The sequence below is a fragment of the Numida meleagris genome, chromosome 6 (assembly GCF_002078875.1).
Source record: "Numida meleagris isolate 19003 breed g44 Domestic line chromosome 6, NumMel1.0, whole genome shotgun sequence".
Classification (NCBI taxonomy): domain Eukaryota; kingdom Metazoa; phylum Chordata; class Aves; order Galliformes; family Numididae; genus Numida; species Numida meleagris.
The window spans coordinates 6,441,202-6,454,724 of NC_034414.1; the positions used below are offsets into that span (position 1 = coordinate 6,441,202).

The following is a 13,523-nucleotide window of genomic DNA, read 5'->3' on the forward strand; positions in this document are numbered from 1 at the left end:
CTCTCTATGTTGAAAGGAATAGCTGTTGGTCAATAGTTAACAATTTTCTGTATATGTTAAACTGGAAATAATGGTGCTTTATCTGGTTTCAAAGGCACTTGTAATGCACTTTAGAATATTGTTTGTTCGTGTGCTGATAGAATTATTGGAAATTCAGATCTGTCTTGGTAGACGAAAGTTCAGTTTGTTGTTGCAATTACAAGATATTATTTTATGGATGGGGATGGGAATCTTTGCAGTTTTAGCTAGCTATTAATATCCTGAGCATCTTGAGATTTAGGGAAATATCTTGGTTTAGTATTCATTTAATCTGTTTTCATTTTCATAAGCCTGCATGGCATATTACAGGATTGATTGAGTGAATGACATTCAATTTATGACGTGCTATCTGAGCTGGCTTTGCTACTCCAATGGCTCACTACTTAAGCATGCAAAATTTCGGAGTTAAGTCTGCATTAAAAGATAATGCTACTCTCTCATTTGCATGTGCCAAACATGATGCTTAATTGCTTGTGAGAGAAAACTCCCTCTATGCATCCCAAGTATGAACATGCCCTAGGCTGCAAGAAAGGCAAAGGAAATCCTGCCTTGAATTGTCTCATTTTCCAGCACTATTATCAGAGCGAAAGAAAGGCAGTGGGAAATTCCTCCTCTCTTGTCCTACAATTGCAGAAGAATGCAGGTTAGCCTTAAAACTTCTGTGGGAAGTAGGATACGAGGCAGTGTTCCCCTGCGGTTTGCTAAAACTGCCCCTGATGTTGAAGGGAAAGGTCAAGAACAGCCCATCCCTGCTGTTGTAGTAGAAGCTTCAGAGTACATAGGTCACTCCAAAAGTAATGCCTCCTATTTATTTCCATGGAAACTTCAACAGCTACGAAGAGCACAATAATACTATTTGATTGAGCAAATTCCCAGCTACAAAACGCTATTTTTCAACATAGACACCACCATTAGCTATGTTCACCAACGATGAACAAGAGCCTGCGTGCTGCAATTGTAAAAATCTGTACCAACAGAGGTGACCCGCTGTTGCCACTGCTGAAATGCACTACCTACCCTCACTGTGCTCACATCCACTGGTTGGTCTCCATAAATGTTCAGCAAGTGTCAATGAATGTCAGCAGGCACCATTTTTTCCGCATGGAGGAATTCTGTTCCACACCTTTGCTTCATCCCCACTTCCGTGTTAGACTGCCCCTTTGCTGCCATCTGTCACATGGCAACAACATGTAATGGAATATTGGTGGGAAGGTTCAGCCTCTACTGCCATCCCACCAACATCCACCTCTGACATCATGGGCCAGAATAGTAAAACAAGAGGCGTTACTTTTGGGGCAGCCCTTGTAGTACAGCCTTTTCTCTTTGCCTTTTATTGACTACTACGTTTTTACTTTTGGCAGTACACGTCAGCTTGTGCTATACTAGAGAATGTTGGTAATAATAAGAAGCATATAAAATGAGAGATAGCTTATTTATATCTAGGCAACTTAAATTGCCAGGATTATCCAAAGTGACCAAATAAAGGTGGTGATCTGCCTTTAGAGGCTCTGTTTGCCATGTCATCTGCCATTCCTAAGTACTAAAATTCGAGCTACTAGTAACTGTATTCGATGTTTTATGTGGTTCAGTTTCACCAACCTGTTTTGTACATTTATGTAGGTTATATACAAAGAAAAACCTATTTTAAAAGCTTTTTAAGAACTGCGTCTTCCATCTGGCATGAAGAGTATTTCTGGAAGGGTGGGGAGAGCAACAGAGTACTGTCTGAGGTAAATTTGATAGTACAAGATGGGATAAAACAAGAGCACTTAGACTAATTTAATTAATGCCATGGTGAATTTAAGAATATGGTGTCCCCTGCAAGCATAAACGTAGATCAGTAGCTGAATTAAGGAAGCAGTATTAGGCTGCACCTGTTGGGTATCAAACTGAATTCAGACCTTGTTTCAGTCGTGCAGTTGGGGCTGGCAGTTGCTGAAGGGATTAAATTATTTAAAGCCTTCAGCTGGCTAGTGTAGGCTAGCAGTAGCTTATAAAACACTTAATCTATTTTTTTAATCTGTTCATATGTTTGCTTTACTTAGACAGTAAAACTGTACATGACACACACCTGCCACGTTCTGAAGCTTCTTTGTCAGATAGCTTAAATTTATCAATTAGAGCGGCCTTTAAACTGCAGCCATTTGAGTTTCTTGGACAATAGGCTTTTTGTTAGCCCATGAGTTTGCTTTGATAAACTCACAACTAAACATGAGGTATGCAGACATAAGATTCCTTTTTTTTTTCCACGATTTTCTTTAGAAGTCCCCTTCTGTACCGCTGTCCAAATAACTCAGTTTTGCAGATACCATTTGGTTGGTGATTTTAAAAAAAGAAATTAATGCCAAAGAGTTTGGGATTCTGGAACTATTTTTGCAATGCATTTAAACCGGTTCAAAAATAGGTGATGCCGTTTAGCTTGTTACGTGATATGTCACTTGTTTCTAGAAAGCTTAGAGTAAGTAATGAGTAGTTACATTATGGATTGGACTGAAAAGCAATCTGGATAGCTGTGCAACACAGGATTAACTAGGTAAATCTTCTTAGGTTTGATTAGCCATTGCTTAGATCTACACTTCAGTTTGTCACTGGGTGCTCCTAATGATGACCTCTTTCTGCTGAAGTTGATTGTTCTAGCTTCTGTTCTGCATCTCACCTTCTTTGTGTCAAAATTAAGTACCACTGAATATACTTCATCGTCTTCCAGATAATGAGCACAATAACACCTGGCATAAATCCAAGAAAAGTCTTTTTAATAATAAAATTTGCGTGCAGTTAATTTCTGTTTTGTTCAGCAGGTGATGAATTACATCATCTTATTTGGCCTTCGTTGGTAAATTACAGAACAAGTAGGCATATGTATCCGCTAACAAGGGTGAGTAAATGCTTATTCATGGAGATCAGATGATTCCTGCAGCATGCTTTTCATAGAAAGCGTATGTTGTTGATATTTCTGTCCACACTTTAGTTGTCCTTCTTTCTCATTACACTGTGAAGCTGTGATTTTTATTTCCATAAAATGAGCTTTTGTAATAGCATCACTGCAAAATAACCAAGCTTATTGATTTTTTAATTTTTTTTATGGGAGTATGTTCTACTCCTTAAGAGTAAGGAAGGAGAAAAAGCAGAAGAGAAGTAAAAAATTCAAAGGCTCTCCCACCTCAAGGCACAGAAACTAATGGGTATTCTAGGACAGCAGCTAGATGGCGCAGCAAAATAATAACAACAGAAAGGATAAAAAAGGTGCCAGAAGGTAGGGAATTAATTGGGCTTTTCAGTGGGTGGTGATTAGTTTCATCAGTGCTGGGATTTCATACAGGTATACAGTGTTTTATACGTTGCAGGGCAAGGCTTTGTATTTGATAAGATCTATGTAACATAAAATCTGAGAGACCAATATCTTACAGTTTTTACTGCTGCTTCTGCAGTGCAATTTATTTGTAACTTACTGCAAGTACTTCTTCTATAGTGTCATTTGTTCCATTAGAAGGCATTAAATCTGAAATTCTGTTTCACCTTGAATGACCTAGGAAACTTGTTTTCATCTGTGATTCATCTAACGTGAGCTATAAGAATGAATTGGGCTAGCTGCTGTTATGTTCCAAGACCAAACCAAAGTGAAACTTAATTATAATAGAAATTAAATTCTGAGAATACAATGCACTGAAATAGAGAATCGATTGAGCATTACGGTGTTTCTGAAACCTGCAGGAAAAGACAAACCAGAACACTAGATCTAATGGCAAAGTGGGAAACGAAGGTGAGGAAATGCCACCCTCACAGCCTTCTTATTCCTAAAACTGAAGCAGGAGCTCATTTGGTTCCTGTGAAAGATGAGAGCTACTCCAGTTTGCTCCTTCCTGCCAAACCCATTGGAGACCATTGCAGCAGCAATGTGCCTGGAGCACAGCCTGCGCCTCGCGCACCGCTGTGGGAGGCAGCAATGGTAGCGGCATGGAGAAACCCTGGTTCCCAGAGTAAATCAGAATTATGGTACAGGGAGAGAAAGAAAAGGGGCTTAACCTTTGAGTGTGCAGGACGGATTGCTCTGAGCGATGAATGACAGTTGCACAGCCCGGGATGAGAGTGCGTTCTTAGTACAGGATAGAAAATGATTAAATGTGATTACTTTTAACAGTCCTAGATTTCTAAAGTGTTGGCTGCACTAAAGGGCTGTGAAGTTTAATACATTCTTGTCTTATTCAATGAAAATCAGAACTTTGCTGATAATACCTAAGGTTTTGTACACCCTGCCAGACTGCTACAGGGCACTATTATTTCCCTGAATTGTGAAGTGAATTTACAGTAAAGCTTACTAAAGGGAAAAAATGGCATGACTTTCCATCATTCCTCTTTGATTCCTTGGCCTCTCTTCAGTCCTGCCTTATTGCCGGACTGTCAGTGACATAAAGCAACAGCACTGCACACACCTGGCGTGTGGTCTGTCCCTTCCTCAAAATTATATTCAGAGAAGAAATTCTGTGCGTGATGGAAAAATCTGGCTGTATGCCTCTCTTTCCATTAAAAGGACAGTTTGAAAATCGTTCAAAAGACCATGGCTTTGGCAAAGTACCATCAGCTTGCTGCTAGGAAAAGCAAGACAATTCTCTTTTAGGTGATGGTTGGGTGCAGCTCCCCAGGTCTGCTGTCTTGAGTGGGTGTCACTCCCATTCTGCTAAGAAGCATTTAATAGAACTGAGCTATCTGCTGAATGCATAATTGGCCATGACCATGTTTTTCCTGAGCTACTGCTTGGTCAGAATCTGGTACTGAGGCTTTTTGGGTTAGCTGCTCCCTGCTGTGGAGCCGGCCTGGTGAGACACTCATTTTCTAGAGCTTTAATGATAGTGAAAAGACCATCAACGGAAAGGGAACTAGCATGGTTTTGTTAACATGTACCCAATTTGCAGTACTTGCGCGTTCACAGTGCTGGGGATGGGATTAGGTCCAAAGGGTTCCTACACAGAATAAAATATTAGCATAGTTTTTATTTTGATTAAAACCTAAATTAGGTTCAGCATGTTTTGCAACATTTACCGTTCTTTTCTGGAAAATACTGATTAAACCTGGTTTTCCATTAAGAAAGACTGATTCAACTAAATTGGAAAGATTCATGTAAGTACAGTGATATTTTTATAGACATTTACAATAAATAATGTCAACATGTTGCAGTGTAGTCAAACAGTTGCATGTAAATCATTTTTTTTCCCAATGGACTTCAGTTCCATCACTTCTAGGAGGCTGTCTAGATACGTCTTGAAGGATTTTTTTCTTGGCTGTCTAAAGCAAGTCTTTCTGGGGATGAGCTAGCTCTCTTCTGGGTACCAGTTAGCACCAACTAAGCAAGACCAGTATACGGAGGATTAGAGAGAGCAAATTATGTTAAGGTCTCTAGAAAAAAAGTGGTAAAATTCTCATTGTTATTTGTGAAAATAAGGATTTGGGAGCTTTCTGTAGACTTGACGTTAACTAGTTTTCAAGTAGCATTCGGTATATTCCATGCCACAGCTTACTTTCAATTGTGAAAATATATGTTTTCTACGTTAGATAAAACAATCCTCTGAGCTAATGTTCACTTCGGAATAGGGTGAAAAACAGATTTCACTTCCTCATATTAAATTAGTTACAAAATTAAGACTTGAATTAGAAGGTTAGGAAGAGGTCTTAAAAATAAATCACTTTTGACGCCCCACAACTTCGTTGGTTGTATAATAAATGTCAAGCTGTAAAAAATTATACCCTGGAAAGAAACTAAATGAAATGTACTATAGAGAAAGGAGCTTTGCCAAAGATGTTTTCGTGAGTAAGCTTGGTTCTATGGTCACTTAGTGAGGATGATGATAAGAGACAAAAGTCAATGTAAAGTAATTGTAAATAACTTAAATGCAATTGATGCTAGAAATGATAGCATTGAGTCTGCTAGTCCAGAAGGCATTCTGAAGGCTGCTGCTGAAATACACCCATAGTGAAATGAAAGGGGAATAGGATAAATGACCAGGTTGCTGCAATCCTGATACTCCATCATCATCATCAGAAATACAACTAGGAGCTGGCTTTTTTTATTTTGTTGTTGCTATTTGTTTCTTAGGTATGCAAACCAAACCAGTTAAAGGACGGGAGTTAACCAGCTTATTTTAAGCACCACTTAGTGCAAAGGCTACAGACAGTGATTAAATTAGTTTTAAGTGCCTGACACTAAGAAGCACACCGTTGAAGAAGTAGATAACTATTGTATTTTTAATTAACGTGATATTTTGAGCTTGGAATTGAGATATGAGAAAATGAAAGAAGTAATTATTGAATTCAACTAGTGCTTTTCAGTATCATCTGCTGAGCGGAATGCCATTCTGGCTTGAAAGCCTTATATAAGCAGCTAGAGCAATCTTTCACACATGTAATTGATACAACTGTTTAATAAAATATGAATGAAGAGCGACTCACGCCCTGCTGGGAAAGAGTAGTTAGTTTCTAGTGTAACAGATGAATTTGCATCTGTTGAAGGAATGCGTTCAAATGGTAAAGAATGTTCGATGATTGATAGTTACATATGTTAAAACCAAAACACTTATAGTGCTTTTAATTTCACCAGTAGATAGCTGCCGTGATGCCGGAATACAGTAAGCCCATGCCCATGTTTTTGTGGCAACTCTTCGTCGTTCAGGGAAGGGCTCCCGAGGCAGGTGGGCAGCTGGTGTGCTGGTAGGCTCTGCCTATATTGCTGGCCAGTATTGGCTCCTTTTTCCTCACATACCCCTTTTTCTATCTGAATCCATCTGTTGTTTCTCATCTAGTAGTTAGATAGCAAGCTCTCTAACATTTTTTTTTTAGAAACTGATGTTTTATATTTTAGTGACTCCTGACCCTGGAGTTCCGATCAACAAATTGGGCTTCTCTGCTAGCATTATTGTCTCTATGTCTATTAAAATTAATGCTGATATTCCATGCATTTATAGTGACTCTTGTTAATTAGTAATTTGATTTACGCAGGGTAGTGTTAATTGAGTTTTATGTAGTAGTTATACACAAAGCATTGGGAGATACTTGAATGAAAATGGAACTTTACTGTTAACTAGTAACTGAGAACATAACGAACTGGCTAAAATCTGTGCAGATTTTCTTCAATAGCCAGTAAGCATCCGGAGCCTTACTCACCCTGGAAATAATTGTACTGACCGTAATGGGTTTGCATCAGGAGCTCACTGAGCCAGCAGTGCTTGTGTTGTCTATAGCCGTCCATTAGCTTCAGTGGGGGATTGCAGTTTCAGCCCCCAGTGCTGCTCATGCCCCGGTCCTTTCCTGAGGACGTGGTGATTATGGCCAGTAGTGCTGTGGGTGATGATAGTCGTGCTCTGTGATGAACAATCCAGAAGGCAAAACTGGGTGTGAGGGGAGACTGAGAGGCATGCAGGGGAAAGCAGAAGGAAGCTGATAGCGGGAGTACTCTTTTTGGCGCGTTGCTGTAGGGAGGGTTCGCTGCTACGTGCGATACCCGGAGTTGCCATGGTGACTGCTGAAGCTGGGTGCCCAGGGCTGCCCAGGCACCTGCACCCTCTGCTTCCATGGCCTGGGGCTGCGCTCCCCGGCACCTCGGCTGCCTTCCCTTCCCTGTCGTCCCTCCTCTCTTCACGTTTCATGGATTAATGAGAAGCAAGTGAGTAAAGCCAGACAGAACCGGGCTAGCGGGTACAGTAGGTACTTGTGGCTTACAAAGAAATACCTTAAAAGATGTTCACTGAATTCATGTATGTAGAAAACTCTGTTCGAAAACCTATCCCTGCTGACCGAGTAGTCCTTTCTTCTTGCTCTTTTTCATGCTGTAGCATCTAGGTATTTCAGTCTGTGCCCTAATGCTTGCCCATTTAGCTATAACCTTGAGCTGTTTTTAGCTATTTTGTGAAACACAAGTGATAGGTGACAGGCTTCCTCACATGATGTCCTTCCAGCACATTTTGAGTGATTCTTCAAAATTAAAATGCTTGTCGGTTCGTGTGCTTGATGCACAGTGAAGCATTTTTACACAAAACCAAATTGAAAAACAATGCAAACTTATAATTCAAAAGTTTGGCTGTGTTCAAACTGTGTTTTTTCTATTTTAAATGTTATTTTGTAAACTGCATATAGAAAAACAAGTTTATAGATGTGCTTTTTGTTATTGAGCAAGGAAATTATAAATTAATTTTCACATCGAATAATAATTGACCAGAATAGCTGGACGTTTTCTTCTTTTGGAATATGGCACAATATGTGCAAATAGAAGTTCTTCAATCCCTGACAGATGTAACAGGTGGCAGCGCATTATCGTATTCTAGAGAGATCCAGCTTCTGTAAGAAAACAACTTAACTGAAAATGATCTTGAAGTTCATTGAACATATTAGAACTGCATAAACTGTGCTTCCCAAGTCACAAGTACGGTGTTGGCAAACCCCAACATTTTTACAACGGTTCCAGTTTTCTGCTTTCCTCGAGCGCTTCAGTCTCTGTCAAATAGCATCTGAATCTGATGATGTGAGCTTTTGTTCGTTGTTGGAAAAGCCTGAGGATAACATAACATCTGCACGCATATATTCAGTAGATTCTCATTACGACGTAGCGAAGCTCAGTCTTCCTGGTGCTGTGGTAACATCTGATGTTCTGCAGTCTCTGCTCCGTCATTTTCTTACCTGGTGCATCTTGTGGCCCTTCATTGTGGTGTGGCACATGACATGATGTCTATAACCATGTTTTTATTTATAGGCACAGATTTGTCATTTTCCTTTCCACTTCTGCTCCCTTATCTTCTGTTAAACATCAAAGCATCTATATGCAGGGTGGTAGTCTCTGTTCCAATAACACAGTGTAATTTAATTATATCAAAATGTGATAAAGCCAGAGAAATAAACTGACTTCCTGATTGCCTTCACCCCAAATGTAACTAAAATGCAACATGAGTACAGAAGGTAACAAAAAATAAGTGCAGATTGGTTTTGAGTATTTGAAAAAAATTAATTGGAATACTTGTATATGTGAGTATACAAATTCTTATGAAAACACATTCTTTGCTAAACAAGGAAATGTTTTTTCCGTATGGCTTGATCTCATTTCATAACTCATGTAATTAGAACATGTCTTTTCTGTTGTTCATTCCAGACCAGAGTCTCTAACGTGGTAATTTAAATATTTGACAAATGCCTGTTAAAAAATATCTTCTAATAACATCTCGTGGGGGGAAATAAGGAAGACTTTAAGGTATAGCTGCCTTTAAAAGTAGGAAAACGTACGGGTGAGTTGCCAAGGGGTTGAACTCTTGCAGTTGGCTGTGGGTAGCCAGCTGGAAGCCCTCTGTGTGTTGACTTGATAGTGCTGCCTCTCGGGGAAGATGCGGGCTGCAGACGGGTGAGTAACAGGACCTGGCAGGCAGGCTCTGGCTGTGCCCACATGCTTCCATGGCGAGGTCCCGGGGCTGTCCTCCAGGCAGTTCTGCAACAAGCTTGGATGCGGTTCAGTGCTGCCGGGGCCCAGCTAGACTGCACAGAATTGTAGGGGCTGGGAATGAGCTCTGGAGATCATCTAGTCCAAGTTCCCTGCTATAGCAGGTTCCCAACAGTAGGTTGCACGGGAGGGAGGTCTCAGGGAAGGTAGAACTGCTCCTCTTGGCCACAACACGGCATTGTCCCCTGCTTGGAGCCAGTGAATCTGACTATTTCCTTCAAAATGCTTTGGAATATACCCTAAAAGCACATCCCCACAAATCCTTATTCAAGTGGTTTTACTGAACTCATTAGACAACTAATTAGCATCTACTCATTGAGTAACACGGGATTATGTTTAAATTCCATAATTTGACTGCCCGCTTCTGTTTAATGACGTTTGTTGGTAGGAATGATACGTTCTGGAAAGTGAGGTCAGCCAGAACATTTGTGGTGCTCATCTGTCTGCAACCCTTGATCTTGCAGTGTATCAGCCACTAAAAAAAGAAGCCATTACTCAACTGTAAAAATGAGCTGGTTGGTAATATTAGTGGATGGCACCCTGTGAGTATTCACAAGGGTAGGGTACAGAAATGATGCTCATTTCAAAACAACAGTAAAAAGTGCAATATTTTCTATTAAAAGATTTACAAGTCGGCACTGCATTGTAGGAATTTGAGTTTGAAATAAGTAGTTTTTTATTTTAGAAAGTTATTTTTCTCTGTCATAGAAGAAAGTGTTTCAATGTGTTTGTAATTTCTTAAGTAAAAATACATCTGTGCAATGTTTTGCTATCGCTCATTTGGTAACCAATTGTTGTGACAACTTGGCTGCTGGATTAAATTTCGGTTTTAAAGTCAGCAATGTTAAAGCTGCATTTTCTGTTGCTTTTAATCCATCAGTGTGATTCTAACTCCTGTAATTATTTCTCACTGACTGCTTTGGAGCTGCATCTTCAAAGTCCCGTAGTTTTGTTGTGTAGTATTCAGGCACTGTAAAATATCCCATTTGTCCTCACCTTGTACCAGAAAAACAGAAGCATCGCTTTTTGGTACCTAGGTAAGTTTTGTTAATCTTATCCATCTCTTTTGCTGTTGGAAAGAGAAAGGTGTGGATGTGTTGTACACTCATGTGAAAGACACTCTTAGACCACAGTGGTTAATAACTTCATGAAACCAGAAAGTTTAAAAGTGTACAGTGTCAAACTGTATATTTACATCATCGTTGTACATTTCATGAAGATCTCCTTGGGGATTTTCTAATGAATGCATGAGGAGTGATCGATTTCTGTGGCTCTTAGAAAGAAGAAAACCAAACTGAAAATGCAAGCATTACCTGAGAAATATGCCAGGTTACATGATCCAGTAAAGACATTTAAGCTGCCTTTTTGCTGCTTGATATGTAAATGTCACTCTTGTACAGTGCAGTTAGACCGTCTTTCCCTGACGGTGCAAAAGATAAGGGGTCCACCTGGACTAGTGCTTTAGTTTGGATGAAGTGTGCCTTTCTGAAGAGATCTCTTGCGAATCCTAGTTACCATGTTTTGGTTGCATCACAGAGCAGCCTTGGAGTGAGCAAATGTTATCCTTTTTGAGTTCAACTAAACTGGAAGCTGTGGTCCGACTGTCAATGGGTGTTAGTATGCGTTTAGTGTGGATTGCAGGTCCTCAGCACTCACCCTGCTAACCTGCTTCCACTGGGTTGCATCAGAGGAAACATCGGAGGGTTCGTGCGGCTTCATGTTCGGTGAATCACGGAATCATAGAATGGCTTGGGTGGGAAGGGACTTCAAAGATCATCTAGTTCCACCCCCCTGCCCTGCCTGCTCCTTGTCATGGTCATGCTCTGCAGGTTGGGTGACCACTCCTGCAGTGCTCATAGCAGCGTGTCCCCAACCAGCATGCTGCTGGGTTCTTTGGATTTCATCATTTCTACCCAGAAAACCAAACTGAAGTCTGTGCAGCTCTAACTACTGCGCTGAGAAAAGCTCTGCCTTCCTCTTTGTGTTAGCTCTGGTATTTGCTGAACTTCTTCCTGAGCTCATTCGACTCAGCGAAGAAAGCTGCCTACTTTTCTGCAGGGCGTGCTTCATCTGCTAAATAAGAGATTTGGTGCTGGAGGGTGTTCAGCAGGAGAATCCAACTGGGTGCAGGGAGAGGAGGTCAGGAAAATTCCAAGAGAGCAGCTCACTGGTTCTTGGCATCGCCCTCCTTTGTTAGCAGCTGGGAAGGTCCCAAAGGATGGAAGCACAGCCCCAGGGCCCTGCCTTCACCAGGCCTTACCTTTATGCATTGCTTCCCGCAGCAGCTCTGAGAGAGCAGCTCTGTTCAGGGCTCTGAGGCTCAGCTTCATTCAAGTATTTGGAGTCTGGCAGATGTAAACAACTCAGGAGCTGGTATAAACAACTCACAATGGCCATACAAAGAATTTGGTGATGTAGCCTATAGCAGCTCAATGAGTAAAAGAAATGGTTCCAGCCAAAGCATTTTCTGCCTCAGTCTACGCTTGGGATTTTGATAACCAAAATAGCACAGAGTGTCACTGGTGGGTGTGCTGCCAAGGGCTTCGGGCCCAGGTTTGTGCTCACAGCTTCTTTTGCTGCATGATATTTTCACATCTATTGGAAATATCTTCTTCCATGGCTTCTGTTTTTTCTTTCCACTCGGGGCACTAATACCTGACTACTCTTACCCTGGGCAGCATCACAGAAAGGAGGCAGAACAAAGAGCCCATGGAGGTGTCTGTTTCAGCACTGAACTCTATCAATGAATGCAAATGACAGGGGCCTCCTTGCCCAGGTTACCTAAGTACCCTGAAACAGAACACCCCTTGGCCGGGTGGCCGCATTGCTTGCAGGTGTGACAGGAGGTCCCATGTTAACCCCTCGGGTGCCCAGCGGCACAGCAGTACTGCCTGGAGAAACAGGGAAGGGTGTGCTTACTATTTATCAGATGACAAAAATAAGGGAAACGCTTGAAATAGTTCCTTAAAGCCAGTTGTAAAAAATATGCCAAGATGAGTTAGTAACTGCGAAGGAGTGTATATATGTATATATTTGTATTTTAGTAGACCAACAGCTTTCATTGTGGATGGAATACACGTAGGGATAGAATTGGTGCTTACTTAGTGCTTTCTTTCCTTCAGCCGGTTTAGAGTTTGTGCGCTTCAACAGTCAGGAATGGTTCTCAAAATGTAGGCGCATGGATGGCACGTGAACAAAATGTGTATGCAAATAATTCTGCAGGAACCTGATTGTTTGAAGAACGCTGTGTAGAGAAGCGGGATTAAAACGTGTAATATTAGTAAACGATGCAATGAGCAGCTCTTAAGAGCTATAATTTGTTGGCATTGTCTCCCACCTATTTTTTCCCCACCCCTAAATTATGTGCGAGGAAGACACGCGTGCACGTGGCCGTGTAAGCGCAGCAGTTGCTGGCCGCTCCGGGCAGGAGGTGGGGAAGCGCACGGTGCCCGGCTGGGGCTGGGCGTTTCTCCTGGGGCTCAGCGCTCCGCGCACGAGCGGCGGTTCCTCCTTCGCCCCCCGTCAGCTGAGGGCTATTTAGGGTGAAGAATGCCGTTTGCGGGAGTCGGCCGAACCCTCAGCCAAGCCCTGCTACTTAAGCGATGCGCGGCGTTAGGGGCGCGCTGCTGCCGGGCACGCATCCCGCTACTTCGGCAGGAGCCGAGCGAGGCGGAGCGCTGAACTTCAGCGCGGGGCACGGTGCTCGGGACGGGAGCGCTGCGTCTGACGGCGGCCGCTAACGCGCGGGGAGCGCTCCTCCGATGGCAGACCGCGTCTAGAAGGTCGGTGCGCGTTATTCCGCGGCCAGGCGGGGGACTGCCTTCTTCCGCGCGCGAATTCGGGATTTGCAGTCGCCCTCGCGTTGTCATCTAATAATCTGCGGGTCTGAAGGGCGGCCGTTCCCTGACACCGGCGCGTCTGGGAGCGCCGCGGTGCCGGCAGCTAGCGGGACGTCGGGACGGGACTGCCGCGGGGCGCTGCCGAGACGCTCGTCCCGCGGGCAGCTCCGCACGGG

The 13,523-nt window shown here is 42.3% G+C and overlaps 1 protein-coding gene across 4 annotated transcripts in view; it reads left to right on the top strand.

The window, feature by feature from the left end:
- Window positions 1-13,523, top strand: part of HIPK3 (homeodomain interacting protein kinase 3) — a 92,588-nt gene that overhangs the window by 16,376 nt on the left and 62,689 nt on the right. Inside the window, exon 1 of one of the 4 annotated variants that reach the window (XM_021401674.1) lies at window positions 7,586-7,690. The exons of 2 other annotated variants lie outside the window; for them this stretch is intronic. The gene's annotated coding sequence lies outside the window, so the exon portion shown is untranslated. Of the gene's footprint in view, window positions 1-7,585; window positions 7,691-13,138; window positions 13,291-13,523 lie in introns of those variants that run through there. One more of the 4 variants, XM_021401672.1, reaches the window with a different exon arrangement.